General features: G+C 23.9%; 1 protein-coding gene across 2 annotated transcripts in view; it reads right to left on the bottom strand.

Annotated features, from left to right (window-relative positions):
• The window catches only part of LOC132929345 (somatostatin receptor type 5-like), a 194,703-nt gene that overhangs the window by 157,418 nt on the left and 18,684 nt on the right, over window positions 1-18,601 (bottom strand). The window contains exon 2 of one of the 2 annotated variants that reach the window (XM_060994669.1): window positions 1,205-1,284. The exons of the other annotated variant lie outside the window; for it this stretch is intronic. The gene's annotated coding sequence lies outside the window, so the exon portion shown is untranslated. The remainder of the gene's footprint in view (window positions 1-1,204; window positions 1,285-18,601) is intronic. 2 annotated transcript variants of the gene reach the window in all.

Genomic DNA, 18,601 nt, shown 5'->3' with positions numbered 1-18,601 from the left:
ATTTGACTAATACTAAATTTTAACATATAAAGAAAAATATGTAAATCTACCGATAATTTTATTTTTAAATTTTAAGTTCTAACTAAATTTCAATGTATATATTCTATCCAAATCTAAAGCTAAAACTAATTAAACTAGGCATTTTATTTTATGGATTATTATTTGTGTTGTTTAATTTATTGATTTATTATTATTATTATTATTATTATTATTGTGTAGACTGTAGATTATAATAGAAATAGTAGTAGTAGTACATTAATAAAGTTGACGTTCTATTCTGACAAAACGTACTAATAAGTAATAATACATTTTCCAAATTATACTTTATCATCATAGAAATTTATTTATTTTTTAATTGCATTTATATATAAGTACAATTATTGCTACGCTTAACAATTTTAATTTTAAGTTTTTGTTTTATACAGCTGAATTTCATATTGATTTAGTATCGGTAGAGTTGACATTTAATTTCACAAGTTTAACAATTTGGCGACAAAATTTATGTACATTTTATAAATTTGAAAATAAAAGCGACTTAAAAATCAGAGGAATATACATGTACCCTTTTCAGATACCACAAAAACGTATTTAAACGAATCAAATAAAACTATAAAAATTAAAAATAGATCTTGGTAATATATTTATTTTTTACTATACAAGTAATTGTATTAACCACGTCAACTCAATAACGTTATTCTCCTCATCAGTATTATATTACAGAGTGTCTCACTAAGATTTATGTCTTAAAGCAATGGGGTAGCAGATCGTATTGCACTATTCCACCATTTTAAATTAGTGAAACTTCGTGGGATACCACAACGAGAAGTGTACAATATGCTATGCATACTCTATACCGGGTGTGTATAAAACACCAAAATTACGTTAAAAAAAACTTGTTCGTTAAAAGTATACAAAAAAAAAATATTCTACATGATAAAGGTATTAACTATAATATTATTTACTTATTCGCTCATGTTACCTAATAATCTAACGATCGGTAGTTAAATCTGATATATATTATATATTGAGTATATGGAGTGTTAGCATTGAACATTTTAAAGCTGTTTATGTTATTATACTAAACCTATCAAATCTCTGGACTTGATGTTATCAGGTTATATTTTGATAAAACTGATCCATAATAATATATTATTATTAATTTGTTTATCACTTGTATTCAGTTGAATTAAAAATATATTCTTACCGTTCAGTTATTTTTCTCAAAATTAATTGTGATAGCTTTTTATTCGAAATATTTATATTCAACATGCACGGCTCTCATACCTGTAAATAAATAAAATAAATTAGTAAACATATAAAATAATAATTATTTGTTAAAATTTACTAATATACTTTAATCATATTAAGCATATCTATACACTAAGTTATAATAGGAGATAACAAAAAGGAGACTCATGTGGTGTTGGTGGGGGGGGGGGTTGCCATGCCTGGCGTAAGTAAGGATCTCTAGTTAGGCAGGTAATAAAGAAGAGTCTATAGAGGGAAAATATCTTTAGGGAGACCCGGGTTCAGATGGGAAGACTGTGTAAAAAAGGATATAAAAACGATAAGGACCAGCAATCCGATGAAAAGAACCAGCAGAAAACAAGGACAAATGGCAAGATTTGAATTTATCGGCATGGTCTTAAAGGTCGAAACCAAAAAGAAGAAAAAGTTTATAATTATCTCATGTCCATACCAAAAAAACAAACTAATAAGATAAATGAAAATAATAGGGAAAATCACTAAAATCGTATCATGTTTGAAAGCTTTAAAATTACCCCGCACATCATATATTATAACAACTGAAAAATATATTTCTTGGTTTTAAAATATCTACATTATATCGTTATTTTTAGTTTTGTCTAAAATCTTAAATTCTATACCTACTAGGAATTCACACCCACGAAATATTATCGTGTTTCATTAATGGTGCATATTAGGTTTTTATTCGTTTTGGTTCCGTCATATTATAACGATAGTTTATTAAAACCAATATAATATTATATTGATATGTTATACTTCAAGTATAATATTATGTAAAAATATAATAATTCTAAAATTGATTTTTGATAAATATAATATTAAAATACGTGTATTAGTGTGAACTTTAAACAATTATTTAACATAGTATAATTATTTTTATAGCTAAATATTAGAATACAATTTTAAACTATTCATTTTAAAATGTATAATGCTATATATAAGTACCAGCTAAATACAAAAGAAGTTATGATCCATAGTGAATATATTTATCTAATAATAAATTTAAAATATTATTTAATTTTTTTTTCAATGAATATTATAATACTATAATACATAACAGCGCTAACAAAAACTCGATTTCTGCTTTATATGTATATTTATTGACATTTTCATATCAAGATTATCGCATTGTTATGTATGGCTAATTAATGAATTAAATATGATATTATGATAGAACTTTTATTTATTTTTTTGTTCAATTACTTCAACTGATATTTATTTCAACATTGGATATTAAGCGGATTATTATTTTTTTTTTAATTTAAAATATTAAGAGAATATGAATATCAGTATTAATGAAAATTTAAAAATAACTTGCATGTTTATGTATATACATATATATATATATTATTATTTTAATTATTGCACCATTTAAAAAAAAATAAATCAAGGTACGTGTATGTTACATACTGCAGGTTTTCTGATTAAATAATAAAAATTTGCAATGCATTTACTTTTAAGAAACCTATATTATTTTTAATAATAAACATAATATAATACTATTGTGTATAATATTTTTAATTTGGTTAGCAATTGAAGCAATTAGATTTTTAAATGACAATGGTAATGATTTGATAATATTTAAATAACAATTTAAATTAAATTTTTTTTTTCGAATGTTATGACTATAATAACTTCAATTTTGCATATTAAATCAAAATTTATAATAATAACCATTTATTTCACAAAGTTTATAACAAATATCTACTGTTTTGTTTAAAGGTTTATTTTTAATACCTTTTCATTAAATTTGCTCTTCAATAATATAAATAGTATATGATATATATATATATATATATATATAGATAAAACGCTATTGTTACAATATTATGAGATTATATAATATTTAACACACTATGATCCGACTACTATTATAATTAACTGACAATTGAAAAAAAAAACATTAATTTTTGCAGTAGTATTCAAATGTTAGTTTTTAAAATAGCAACGATTTAATTGTTTTCATGAAATTAAATATCAAAAACAAATTAATTAACAAACAAATATACATGCCGAATATACATGTTCAAATTGTATCCGTATCCCTCAAAAATAATATGAAATAAAAAAAAAAATGGTGCTTGGTTGTGGTTATTATACAGTAATTTCCTGTTTTCCTTGTCATTGCAGCTGATAAGCTCGATTCAAAAATATCAACAATACAAACATCTCCTAAAAATTATGCTAAAGACGCTCATGGGACATTCAATCGGACGATAGAGAAAGTCTAAATAATAAAAACTTATTATAATATTCGTGGTCGAAGGGACACGAAGAAACAAAACGTGCAACGATATGAAAGCTATATAATATACGTGCTCTTCTAAACATGTTTTACAGTGTATATTGCCAATTCCTATTCGAACCTTTTATTTCCAGTGAAAATAAAATAAAATTATCATGGATTCTGAAGTTTTCTAAAACGATTCTGCAGTAGGTATTTGATTCTGTTAAGTTAAGTGATTCAAACATTTATTCCAAAATATCCGAATAGGAAAACCTATTTTAACACGTATACAGTTCGCATCGGTTTAAATAAAATAAATACGCTAGCGATACTTTCAGCAAGATGAGTTTTGAAAATATTGTAATAGTCATCGATACAATAATAACTTAAAAACTAGATAGGTAAAAAACCCATATTATATGTAATATGTATGTAAAAAAAAACCACCGTTTTGCAATAAGAATGTTGATATTATATGAGAAAACTATACTGGATTCTTGCTGTAACATACATCGTTTTGTTGGAAATATTTTTCACTTGTGGGTTATTAAATGTTTTTTTTTTTTGAAAAAAAGAGGTTTTTAAATATAATTTTAGTTATTAGTAAAAATTGTTATTGTTCACTCGTTGAGATTTTTTTGTATTGTAAAATTTAAACGAAAATCTCCTAAACTTAATTCTATAATATAAGCGTTAATATTTATGCATTCTTTAATTTCTGTTAAAGTCATTATTTTAAATACATTGTATATATTATAATAATATAGTAAAATGAATCTTTAAAATATTAATAATAATAATAAATATTTTTTTATTCATAAATGTTCAATTAAATGAGTTATTAGATATAAATATAAATATTTAAATTATAAATAATTTATTAATTATCATCAGATACCAATTAATTTATTATATTATTAATAATGTACTCAAATTTTAGTTTTTCTATACCATTTAAAAATATCTTAGTTACTTACAACTAGCTAGAAAATACTGAACTGTGAAATTATATCTATATTTGTATGGTATCTACTAACTAATATATAATGATAATAAAAAGTTGCTTAGACTTAACTAGTCTTACCGGAAGGTGCTTGAATTTCGTTATGCATAACAAAACATAAATATGTTTATATAGTCAGATTTGTTGAACCATATTATAATGTCGACAAAGTAAATATAAGTACCTAGGTATGTTTGAATAAGTTACTGCATTTCAAATTAAAAAGTTAGTTAATTGTGATTTAAATAAAATTAACGAGTTTTCCAAGTGACTTTTAAAATTTCCACGTACCCAAGATTATGTTATTTAATTTTAAAGAGACATAATTAAGTATAATATTTAAATTCTACTATTTTTTTTTATTTCAAGGAAGTTTTTCTACGTTTTTTCAGCATATAATAGAGATTTTATTAAATTGCTATTATTCTTAGTGAAAACATTTTAATTAATCCAAACTCATAAATTCTTTAAATACAATTTTAATGTATGTGTTAAATAGATAAGTATTTAAAATTAAGTCAATGAAATATAAAAATAAAACTCGAGTTACAACTAAATTGTATTATCAATATTACATCTGCATAGTGAAAAATAAAAAATAAAGAATAACTGTTCTCTTATAAGTTATATTATAATCTTATAATCTTTAAAATGGAATTGTAAATTTATCAAAATAAATAAATAAACAATACTATTTTATTAGTTCTTAAGATTTATATTTTTAATACTCTTAAGTTATTATAAAAAATATCTTACATTTATTAAATATTTTTTACTCGTTTATCTTGTATTAATAAAATATTATAAATAAATTAAAACATTTTAAGAAACAACTCTTAGACAAACAAATATTCTCCATTAATTGATTTTGTTACATTTATAATTTCCATCTGTTATTATATATGCGTTAAGTTTGTTTCCGTATAAGCTAATAAGAATGGATGTTTAAGTGCTTCATTAAGGCCACATAATTATTATATATTTAGCCACAATCTGTGCTAACTCCCATAAGTTATCTTAATTTCATCTTTATTAAAATTGTTTAGGATTTATAACTTTTTTAATTCGTATACATAATGTAGAGTAATAAAGAGATTAAATAAAGACATTTTTATCGAAAAATATTTTCTGATTCCATAAAAATGACAGGTAGGTACTATAAAAACACATAATCATTTAAGTTTTTCATTTTAACTTACCCATGTTTAAAAATCATTTGTTTCTTAAAAAAAAAAAAAAAAAAAAAAAAAATGTATTATATTTAATTATAATATCTTTACTTAATAATAATTTGTATAAATAATTAAAAAGACAATTTTCAACTATATTTCTTATATTATATGGAATACTATTAATATAAACTTAAACAAAATATTATACAATATGCATATAAACAAATTTACGTTAAAAAAAAAGTAAATTTGAAAAAAATAAGAAAATAGGTAATTACTTTTTTTTTATCGGGAATTTTTTTCTGATTTTAATCGATTATCGCATTGTCAATATAACTTATCATTAATATTAAATTTAAAAAAATAATTATCAATATGATATATAACAAATTCGATTGTGTTATTAACTTGTTATACTATTTTTTTAGGTTGAATTATGAATATTAAAATATTTTTAAATGTGAATAAAATAGAATATGACAAATTAAACTACACGATAAACACAATATTTAATAAATTATGCAATATTATACGTTTATAGATTTAAAATAATTTATATATTTTATTTCTTAGTTCTATTCGTGGTTTTTTTTAAATATAAATGAATAATTATCTAATTTTGTTTTTAATTTTGTATTGTAAAATACTTCAAAATACAAAAAGTACTCTCGGATTGATATATTAGAATAAAATATTCGAAAATGCTTAAAACATTCAAATGTTCACTTTATTAAAAAAAAAAAATTATTTGCTGATGATTAATAATATGGATATTTTTATTATTATGACTTTTGAGTGTTACGATTTTTTAAACATAATCTGATTATTATTGTATTGGACGCGCCGTTTGTATACGATAAAAAAGCGTGTCAGACACGATCAAATACTCATTGACTCCACGAAGACCTCTCCTCGTATTTGAAGAAGAATGAATCCTAACAATTGGCGTGGTCGTGTTTTAAAATGTAATTTCCATGACATCATGTGTATATTTATAAATAAATAACCGTATTACATTACCGCTACGGTGCTAACACAGTAACACCCGGTTAATTATGCATGTATATATTATACTATTATTATGATAAAAACTACAGTTTATGATTATTTATTTTTTTAGTCATGGGCTATTATCGTCACCCCCCCCATCTTACCAATCATCTTAAAACGCCTCTGCTAACATTATTTATTTCATTATTTTGAAAAAAAAAATTACTACCCACCTGCATACTGTACTGACACTTTATATTGTATAATGTATTTAGGACTTAGGTATACAGTTTACTATTCTATTATATTACCTCGCCTTTGGCAACAGGGTCATTCGAGACTTTTCTTAAAACACCTTTTTCAACTAGTATTATTTAGTACGTAAATTTTTAGTAAAGTTAAACCTTAAATATATATATATATTTATCTCAATTCTTAATATTTTAGTTTTATAGCTTTTGACTAATTAAAAATATTATAACATGTGACTATTTATTTTAAGTTTAAATTAATGTGATGAATGATTTTCAAAATCAGACACCTTAACATAATTAAAAACACATTTTTCTTTTTAAGTTATTTTTCTTTTGGTTAATTTTTATATTTTTTAGAATCACAATCATTTGGCTTTTATGCAATTTTAAATATTTATTTTGACGTTTTGTTTCACTTGAAAACAATTCTGTTTAGTAGGTATCATGGTTTTGAAAAAAATAAAAGAATATATTTAGCACTATTACTTGTAAAGTTCTAAATAAATATTGTAATATATAATTTTTTATAATGGAAAATGTTTAAAATATTTAAATGTCTATAATTTGTTCATAAATTAATAGAGAACGTATCTACATTACAAAGTTTTTTTTCCATTTAAAATTTAAATCAGAAGTTTTGAGAAACACAACTATGATTGGGAATTCCCAATGGATTGGACAGCAGGATAGTAATAAAACTTGTACGTTAAATATGTGTGTCAGATGAATGATTGCGTATTGGTGGGGGGAGGTGTTAGCGAGTTATTCCATCGATCGTAACTGAAGTGAACCGAACTGAAAACTCTCTGGGAGAGAAGCTTTAGAGTAGAAAAGTTAGGCAATGTGGTGAATAGTCATCGATAAGTAATCTATCAATTTCGTCGGCTGCTTAAGGGATAATCATTTTGTTATGTGACTGGAATAATTTTGATAAGACATGTCGGAAGGTCTCAGATTTTTTTATCATTTTAGCCCAACTGCTATCTGTTTTTTTCGATGTGGTCGTGGTAGATTTGATATGTGAATGTCTCTACGTTTTGGTAACTCTACAATACGAAAAATATTTTAGAATATTTAAGTTTGTATAAATCATCCTTGTGTTATTTCTTAAACTATATTTAAAAATATAGGTAGGTACATACACGAGTTTGTATTATGAACTGTAAACATTACTTACATCTGTAATTGTTGAACGTTGTGAGGTATATAATAATTATATTTTTTAATTGAACTTCAATGAAAAAAGTAAATATTATTTAATTTTATTTAAAACATTAACAGTCATTAACCAGTGTTGATGAAACCTTAAAATATTGGTAAGACTTTAAATTATATAGGTAGTAGGAAATGTTACTATGTTTAAATAAATTTATTTAAAAAAAAACTAGTTGAACATTTTCTATACCTTAACATTTAAAATTAAAATAAATAGTATTTAATACACACATTATTACACCAACAATACAGATTTATAATATTTTAATGATTTTTATAAAAAGAGATTAAGTTGTAATAAGTATAAGATCAATTAAAAAATCATTAGCATAATTATAAGTAACCGAAATTGATTTTGAATGAAATAGATAATATAAATTATACATTTTCATATTAAAAGCACACTTAATAAATAAAAATTGTAATTTTTTTATGATTTTGTTGTTCGTAGATTTTTTCAATAATATTATAATATTGGAAATTTCTCCGTTTTATTTATTATTTAATGAATAATTGATTATTTTGTCTAATGGCTTAGAGTAGTATGGATTAAGATAACTGGTGAATGATCCGATATAGTGGATTATAGAGATTTTCTGTCCGTTCATGTAAATGATTTGGTATTTTGAAACAAATATAATGTCTAAATTTTCTGAGCGCTTGCTTGGGGAATTTGTCCAGTATATTGGACCTGGCGGAGGCATGATTGAATCACTTTTTTTAATTTGTTACGTGTCGTAAATAATTTCCTTTGGGAGAATTTGAGTGACATCCTTATTTGACATGCTTATAATTGAGATTGCCTTGTAACATAAAATTATTAACAAAACAAATTAAAATTATATTTGAAGTATGTTCGATCTTATCTACTCATTTGCACTCTTAGCAATTATTGGCAGGATACAACTGCAAATGCTCTCAGTTCTATTTATGACTAATTAATTAGGTAAGAGTTAATTACGTAAAATGTTATATTTGGTTATAAATTATAATATCAGAGTAAGAATCGATCGTCATCAAGTGTAATTATAATTATCAGTCACAATTTTCGGTTAAAAAGTTGTTCAATTTTTTTTTTTTTTTTGAAAAAGAGGGACGGATGGAAAATAATTGCTGGAGTTATCACGTATATAACTGGAATCCAAAATCAGATAATTTGTTATCACTCTTAGTTAAATAATTTAATTCAGTTTTGAGCCATTATATAATATATCTTTAGTGAAAATCTTGTTTATGTTTTCCTACAAAAATGTATCATATAATTTGATTTAGACTTGTATTACTTCCATTATTAGTATAGTCATTAGAGAATTATTTTTAGGTACTTAAATCGCGTGTGATCAATTTAATGATACAATTAATGACAGCTGGAAAGTCACCAGTGGTATCTCTTATTATAATTGTTTATTTACTTAGTAATTATCCTTATGTTTATTTTAAGACACGACAGATTATTATTGTTTGATGAGAATTTTTTCCGCAACAATTGTACTAGAAAAATTAATTTATATATAAATAAGGATGAAAAAAATGCAAATTAACACAAATTAATAGTGCCAATTGAAGAAAGTCATCATATAAATAATTAATTAATTTCGTTCAAGAGTAATGGGAAATTAACGCTAAAGATACGGATAATTAAAGACGTTAGAGTACATATCTATACAATACAGTTCAAAGTGATATAACATTATTTTTAACTGTCTTCTATCTGCTAAGTCTATATTTTGAAAATAAATCTTATGTTACTTAAATTTAATTTACACGTTTGTCGTTTATACATCTTAATTAAAACTATTCAATCTACCAATTGTTTACAGTAAGATGAAATTCTTGCATTACAATAATAGTGTGTAGATGCGCGTATGGCATGGATATTATATTACTTAAATAATAAATGTAGTACTTACAAAATGTAATATCTTACATTTGAAATACACATTGGACTGAACAATAACTTTGTTTTGTAAATTATTTGATAACAATGAAATACAGTAACTTATTTCGATATGAACACTTAAGAAATTAAATTACTAATTAAACATCCGCCTATGTACATTATCCTGCAGCAGTACCGATATGAGATCAGAGTTTTAGATTACACTAGAATAGTAATTCAAAATAATAATATATAATGTAAGGAAACTTTATATTACATCATTATATGTAAGCACAAGGTCTTTGCCAAAAATAGTCTTACTGAGCCTAACCTACAGAAATCCGAGAGCAAAATCTATTCGACGTTTTTATAAAATATTTTCAATACATTTGCCATCCAATTTACGGCCACGTGCCGTTCGTTTTGTTTATTGTTTAAATTGATACATTAGTATTTATAAACAGCTACAGTACATAATATACGAAATCGATTTCGTTTTTTTTTTCAATTATTCCTGTTACGAAAACGAATTCGTGGTCTACGACCGTCAGAACATATATTATTTACCGAACTTCCGTCTTGTAAATGCTATGTAGCAACATATCAATTATCAATCAATCTCGTGATGTACGAATGAGAGGACACTGTAGCTTACGTTGATTAGTTTTTCGCTCGTGTATAACGCGAAGTTTAGTTGTTGTACACATTTAAGTGAGTATATAATCATATACCAAAACTAGGTCAAAAGCTCGGATAATATAATATTTGAAAACCCAAGCGTTTCAAGACTCACATCATTATTATTAATGTATATTTGTACCTTACATTGCTATATCGTACTCAGAAATTATAACAAATCAATCAAATGTTCATTATCAACATTTGTGCGGCTTTTGTTTAATAAAATATTTATATAATACTCAAAATATAGCATCGTAACATAAATGAAAATTTCTCATCGCAATAATAGAAGAAAAACATAATTAAATTAATGGTTATGGTAAGTTGACCTAATGGTAATTTTTAAAAGAAATATATTTGTAAACATTTAATTGTTTAGTGAAAATATAATATATTTTAGTATGAAACGCGAATTCAACATTATATTATTTAACGGTTTGGTATAATCATTGCTGTAAATATTGTAATACTAAACTTTAAACAAAACGATATTTATATTATTGTTTTTTTTTGTTTTATTGTTTCTCTAGATAAAATGAATTTAATAACTTTAATGAATATTGTACATTCAAATTTGAAATCGTTTAATTTTATTGTTAGTCACATAAAATATATTATCAATTACATTATTAACTATTATAGACTAAATAAAATTAAAAAAATATTGCACGTATGAATCAGTATTTATATATTTTTTTTTTTTAATTTATATCTGTTGTGTTAAGTTAACAGCTCAGAATGCTAGACAATAATGATTACATTTTTTTTATCCAAATTTACAATTTTTTATTAGCCATCACCGTGTATACCTTTCTATCGGTCGCGCGGGGTAAAAATTTTACGAATCATTTTTTTTTTTTTTTTTTTTACTTACATATTATGGCTTTGTGTCAATGAATAGCAAACATATATTGTAGAGTATTTTATTATATTATTATAACAATTAACACATTTGAGTAGTTTTTGATAAGTTTAATGTAATATAATATATATATAAAATGCCTGGAAACACTCAGAAAATGAGTTAACACTATATTTAGGAAGCTAGAGAAGATAACAGCATTCAGGTAATAAACATAAAAATAATAGGACGGTAAATATAAGATGTGGGGTAATAAATTACCCCGCTTGACCTATTGAAGAATACAGATACTAGAAATCACTAATTAGTATTGTATACGTATCATGTAAGTATATGTTTAATATTGTTATAACTTAGCCAATAATTTGGATGCAATTTAATATTTTTCTCGCACACATCACGAGTAAATATCAGCTCCTCTCGCTGAGAAAAAAATATACATTGCCGATGCAACGATGAAATATATCTGGTGTGGCTCATCATCGGTTGTCTAAAACGAATTGTGAAGATTTCGAGAGTCGAGTCCCTGTCGTAAATCATTCGAGATCAAAATTCGACTGACGCCGAAGCCGTATAATAATTCGACAGTGAGCGACGATGAGTGTTCCTATATATATATATATATATCGTGTATATCTGCAGGTTGCAGCCACTTCACAACTGTTACTGCAGTAGTCGTCCACTAAACGTTTTATTCTCTTGAATTCGTATCTTCGATCATAACACTTATAAAGGGTGTAAGACTACAAGTGTGAAATTTTTACTGTCCTTGAAATATAGAAAGATTTTTTTTTTATAATTTTGCAAGAGTGCGAAATTATTAAGTTTTTACTTTTTAATTTTGAAAGTAAAATTTGTTTTATTAAAATAATTACATTTTTATTAGTGAATATAAATATAATTTATTTGGTAAGATAGTTAAATGCAAGAAACACATAACATGATGTGATAATATTGTATTTAGCGTGTTATAAATATTTTATTAATTGTATATCATATAATTATATATAGTCATGTAGGTATTATTATTAATATGGAACTATGACAGAGTATGGATTATGGATACTTAAATGTCTTAAATAGTATTGTTGTATTAAATTTACGTATAATTATAATATATATATAAAATCATGATAAATCATATTTAACAACTATAAAATTATAATATGCAATATCTACCTAGTTTTTTTCAGTTATGTATACCGGGGGTCTTCAAACCGTGGCCCGCCTTGTCATAATATGCAGCCGGCAAACACATTTGAAATTTAGCATCTATGTATTATGTTTTAATAATAATAATAATAGTTTGTAATTTAAAATTTAATCATAAAAATTGTAATAATAAAACTGAATTTTTGTATAAAATACACATTTTTACTACGAATGCGGCCCACAAGATTTTTAAAAAATAATACGTGGCCCGCTATATAAAAAGGTTGAAGACCCCTGATGTGATGTGTATGATATGCAGCTAGTAATAAGACTAACACTAGAATTATATTATATTGAAATCCTAACACATAATATTATTCTATGCAATAATAATAATTATAATAATAAATAATATTATTATTTTTATTATTATTATTATAATTACATAACTTAACGTTTGTTGAATATACATTATAAAATATAAATAAACTAAAAATAGGTAAAGTACAATATTTTATTATATTTATAAAATATAATATATTAGTTTTAATATTTTATATTACGTATTATAGTATACTATACGCGTATTTGAGGAAGAAATAGAGTATTCGTTCAACGTAGTTTTAAATTAAAATAATAATTATTTTTATTTTTTCCAATATAAAATGTTTTATTTTACATTTTAAGATTTTAACCCTCTATAATTAATACTGAAAATTACGCATAATCATTAAAATAATAATATCAAACTTAACCTACCCCGAATAGGACGTAAGCTAATACGAAAATATATTTATCTCGTACCTATTTGGTCGTCGATAAACTAATAATATGATCATGTTTCCCCCTCACTTACTCTTTCACAATTTTGGATGTCTGCCCGATATCGTGAGTGTGCGTTTGCCCTCCGACACGAACCCAATGTATAAATTATTTGATCATCGACGTACGATGTACAGCCTACTGCATGATATTATTATAATGTCAGGGTCGGATCCGGGTAAAGGGAATATGCCTTCCACACAAATACATTTCTCAATAAATTGTTGTCGGAGAAACATATTACTATGCGTTAATTGAAAAAAATTGTATCTATAGTATTCAATAAAATAAATAACCTAGACAAGAATGTTAAAGAAAAAAATTAATATGCAACGCTTTTATAATTTTACAGTTTGCAGTTTAATGTGCAGTTTAAAATATATTGGAAATTCAATTTATCATAAATAAATAATAATAAAAAAAAGGTAAAGTGATTTGATCATATAACTATTGTTTATACACACTAAGAGGACCCGTGTGTGTTGTTTCCATCTTACTAACCAATAAAATACCAAATTTTACATTCATTAAAATCTATTTTATTTTGTTATTTCCAATAATATATTGAATTGACCTATTATTAAATTTAAGCTATTTAATATCTAAGAATATTACTTACATAGAGAACCCTACCCAGGATTTTTATGATATTTTAATTTTGAAGTAACTTGAAAACACTTAAAAATTTAATATTTTAAAATGGTCATAGTATAATATTTATTGTCTTAAAATCATAAAATTAATAAAAAAGCACCTACATACAGTGTATTAGCTTTCATTAATAATTTAAGGTAGTTTATCTTGGAATTATACTAAAAGTTCTATCATTAACTTTCATATCAAAGATATTAGAGTAAAATGAATTATTTTAAATACCTATGTGTAGTGTTAAATCCGTTAGTAAGACAGGGCACAGGAGTTAAACATATGTGTAACAACAAGTCCTTTTTAGTGTTTGTAAACAACGGAGTATGATAATGATACGAAATACATCTAATTATTATTACACCGACTTATGCAACTGATGGTCATCGTGTCTTCTTCGTGTATATTCAATTATGAAAATCCTATTTGCATACAGAGTGGTCACTTATTACCTCTGGAGAGTTCTGACGGCTTGCCGAACGCACACAGATCGTAAAATGTTTTAAGTACTAGTATTATACGAACCTAAAACACTTTATAAGTACGATTAATATACAACGATTGCGTACGGCGCTCTCCGGCCACACTTACGTGATGTATAATCGTATTAAAGTCAGTTTATTGTCTAAAAGCCACATTCGAATGCACTTTACCTAGTTGAGTTGAGTTTACGATATATATTAACGATATTATATTATTATTATAGTATTACACGAAATTGTGTGTGTTTTACAAGAGTTCTGGAATAGTATTGCCGCTGTCTAAAGTTCTTGAATTTTAAATTTAAAAAACATTACACAACTTAACCGCTCTGTGTATGTTATTGAACCCGTTAAACGGTAACATTAAAATATGATACTGAAAATATTAATTATTATAAACGTTATTTTTCACTGTTATACGGGATTCAACCACAAATTAGATATTATGACATTGAGACATTGTATGGGTGTATTATACTCGTATTATTGTGTCTATGGGTTATACGAGTAGTTGTTGAACATTGAATATAACACTTACACACAGAATATACCTAATATATTAACGATATTTCTAGGGATTAGTGTTAGGACTTGACGATTATTATGGGTTAACACACTTAACTGTATCCCTTTTCTTTCCTTTTTTTTTTCATTTTTCATTCGTGTGAATTCTTATTTTGTGAAAAATTGGAGACCACTAAAATGTTTATGGGCTTACGATTCATAATAATTGTCCAACTAACGTTATGGTTTGGGTAAATGGACAACGGAATATAACTTGTATACCATTTTCCGACCTTTTGTAAATTACATTAAATACCAGCACATTGAAGATATTACATTATTATATTTGGTTTACGAATTAGTATATCTGAACAAAATTATGTTTTAATATATATTATAATAATTTTCTTCTTTAGGTGCGTAAAAAAATTTAATTTGTACATTATTATATTATCGTCATTTTAAGTTCAAAATTAATGTATGTTTTTTTGATCAAAATCTAAAAAGTAAATGTTAGAGCAAGGGTTGTTTGGGTCAATACTGAGTCATCAAATTTGAAAAACAATTTTAAATTAAACACAGTTTAATGTTTATAAATAATACGTATTAAATAATATATAATGCGCAAACAAATTTTAAGTGTTCATAAAAAAAATAATTGTTTGTCAAGACGTTGAGAATGAGACGTTTTACATTCACTTAAAATATGGTTTAGTTTATCTGACTGTTGTTAAACTACTCTAGACAATTCAAGATTGACCTATTTTAAGTTCCTTTTTTGTGTTCAGTTTCTAATACGTTAATAAAACAACATTTAACTTAGAAGATGACTTTTTATCCGAAAAACAAAATTATAACACACCTGTTATTGTAAAATTAGCTATGATTAAATCACATTTTGAAATAGCTTAAATACGAGTATAATAAAACTTTGTATACGTAAAAATATTGTATCAGTTTTGCTCTAAACATTAAAAAGCATTGAAATAATAATATATTATATTATGATAATTAATTTATAGTATACATATTATATAAGTATATGTATATAAATAATACATAAAGTTAATTAAATAATTTAAAATGTAGTATTACATTTTTTTTATTTTAATAATTTTCTACATAACAGGAAAATCGTAATAATAATCATATTAAACATTCATAACATTAGTTATCTCGTGAAACATTTTTTGTGAGTTTTGTGCATGTACTATAAAGAAAGTAATTTGTTTAACTTTACACATTTATTATAAAACAAATAAGTTATATTTCGGCATTTAATGGTTACAGCTGTAAAACTGTTAATTTTAGTAATAATTATAATAGGTAGTTATAGTTATATCACTTTTTTCATTTATTTTTAAAATTTTGTGTTTTGAATATTTATGAATATTAATAATTCAAAATATTTAAAATTGATTATGATTTGTGTAAAGTTATGATACTTATGAAGTTTCAAATACTAATCAATAATTATACTATATTAATCAATACAAAAATATTCTGTGAAAATGTTTACCTATTTATAAAACATTCACAATAATTAATTATCTATAGTAAGGAAAATCAAATTTATTAAAATATTTTTTTTTTTTTATTAATTATTTTACTTAGTACTTAGTAGATATTAATATACATATACATTATTATATCATAATTTATTACAAACACGAATTTCTTCAAAGATTGTGTTATTGTATTTACCGTACTTGCGAAACTTGTCTATACTACTGACTTAAATTCAATGACGTGCAATATTTGTTTTAAGCAATTATGGTGTTATTTTTAGTATATAAAAATAATAAATAGATTGAAAAAAATGTATACGAGAAAAATAAATTACAAGATCTATTTGATAAAGTAGAGAAAGTATAAATAACTTGTATGAAATAATTACAAAATAAGAATTTTTTATTTTTTATAATAATTGTTTAGAGCCATTTAGGTATTACCATTACCTAAGTGTTACTTTTTCCGGTGAAATTAAAATCTAATTGATCTTAATATGGACTACCTATATAACTTTTATATTATTACGGATGAATATTAGTTTGTATTTGTTGTAAATTGTTTATGTCTAAAATTTCATTTCAAGGGATTACGTAATCATTAAATACAAATTAAAATTATACATATTATCTCATTAAGTGATACAAATATTTAATTCAACAAAAATATAGCTTATTTCGTTTAAAAGTTAACTGGTGCTCAGTAAACAATTTAAGCTTTCTTGACGAAAATAAATTATGCTGAAAATTAAATGAATGAAAATAAGAACACATCTCATGAATCTATTACCTACGTATAGGTTTATCTTACAGTAGGTGATAATAATAATTACGGCATTGATGTTCCAAAAGCAAACAGATTTCATCGGTAAAAGACATTGAGATTCAAGACGAATTCTCCAGGCATTAATAAAACGTAACATGATTTTAAGCAGCTACACTATTTTTATTTATTGATCTAAAAATATATATTGGCAACTGAGGCCATAATTGTATAGTTATGATATTATCGAACGTTTTTATAAATTTCTTGGCTATAGCAAAAATAGCTTTTTTAATGCAAAAATAAACAATAAAAATCAAAATTTTTATAATTTAAGTCAATTTAAATTTTAAGCATTTCAATAGATAATACTAGAATGATATGGTTTTCAATACATTATATTTTAATATATATATATATATATACGTGAATATCATTATGATATATTATAATAAAATACGTCTGTGTGACGCCAAAGAGTATGTATATAAACAGAGTAATCTAAAAAATGTTTGGATCACTCTAAGACATGCAATAAAGACTCTAAACAGCAAAGTTGTTCTTTTTAAATCAGAAATAATAATGTATGCGCATATAATATATATTATAAATACATCATAAAAATATATCAGAAATTATTTCTATTCAAAACTTTTCTATGAGATATTATTATGTAAAACAGAAAAATGTTATAGTTTAATATATATATATGTATATATATATATATTTAGTTATAAATGGTAATATAATTGTAATATATTATAATATTACGTGTATTCTATACAATATAATATTATGGTATAAAAGGTACTGTTGAAATTATTCATGGTTTTGGTTGACTACTAATTAATTAATAGTAACGAATATTATAAATAAATTATACATCCGTGTTCTGAAATATTCAACATTAATTTGACCATAATAACGTTTAGTTAATTCGCTACCGATAATAATAACCATTCAAAGTTATTATTACTAATAATAGGTTATTCAAATTTAAAATATATAAAATCAAACGATACCTTGTGTGTAGGGAGTTCCAGACAAGCGTAGGTAAACTTATTTTGTAGACAATTAAGTATCGATTTAAGAATATAAGGTTTGTTGAAATTGTTACATGTTTTTTTTTAAATAATTAAAATGTAAATATTTTTTACAACTGTTATTATATCATAA

This window comes from Rhopalosiphum padi, chromosome 1 (genome assembly GCF_020882245.1).
Source record: "Rhopalosiphum padi isolate XX-2018 chromosome 1, ASM2088224v1, whole genome shotgun sequence".
Classification (NCBI taxonomy): Eukaryota; Metazoa; Arthropoda; class Insecta; order Hemiptera; family Aphididae; genus Rhopalosiphum; species Rhopalosiphum padi.
The sequence above is the reverse complement of the archived record's forward strand: the minus strand, read 5'-3'. Positions and strand labels throughout refer to the sequence as shown.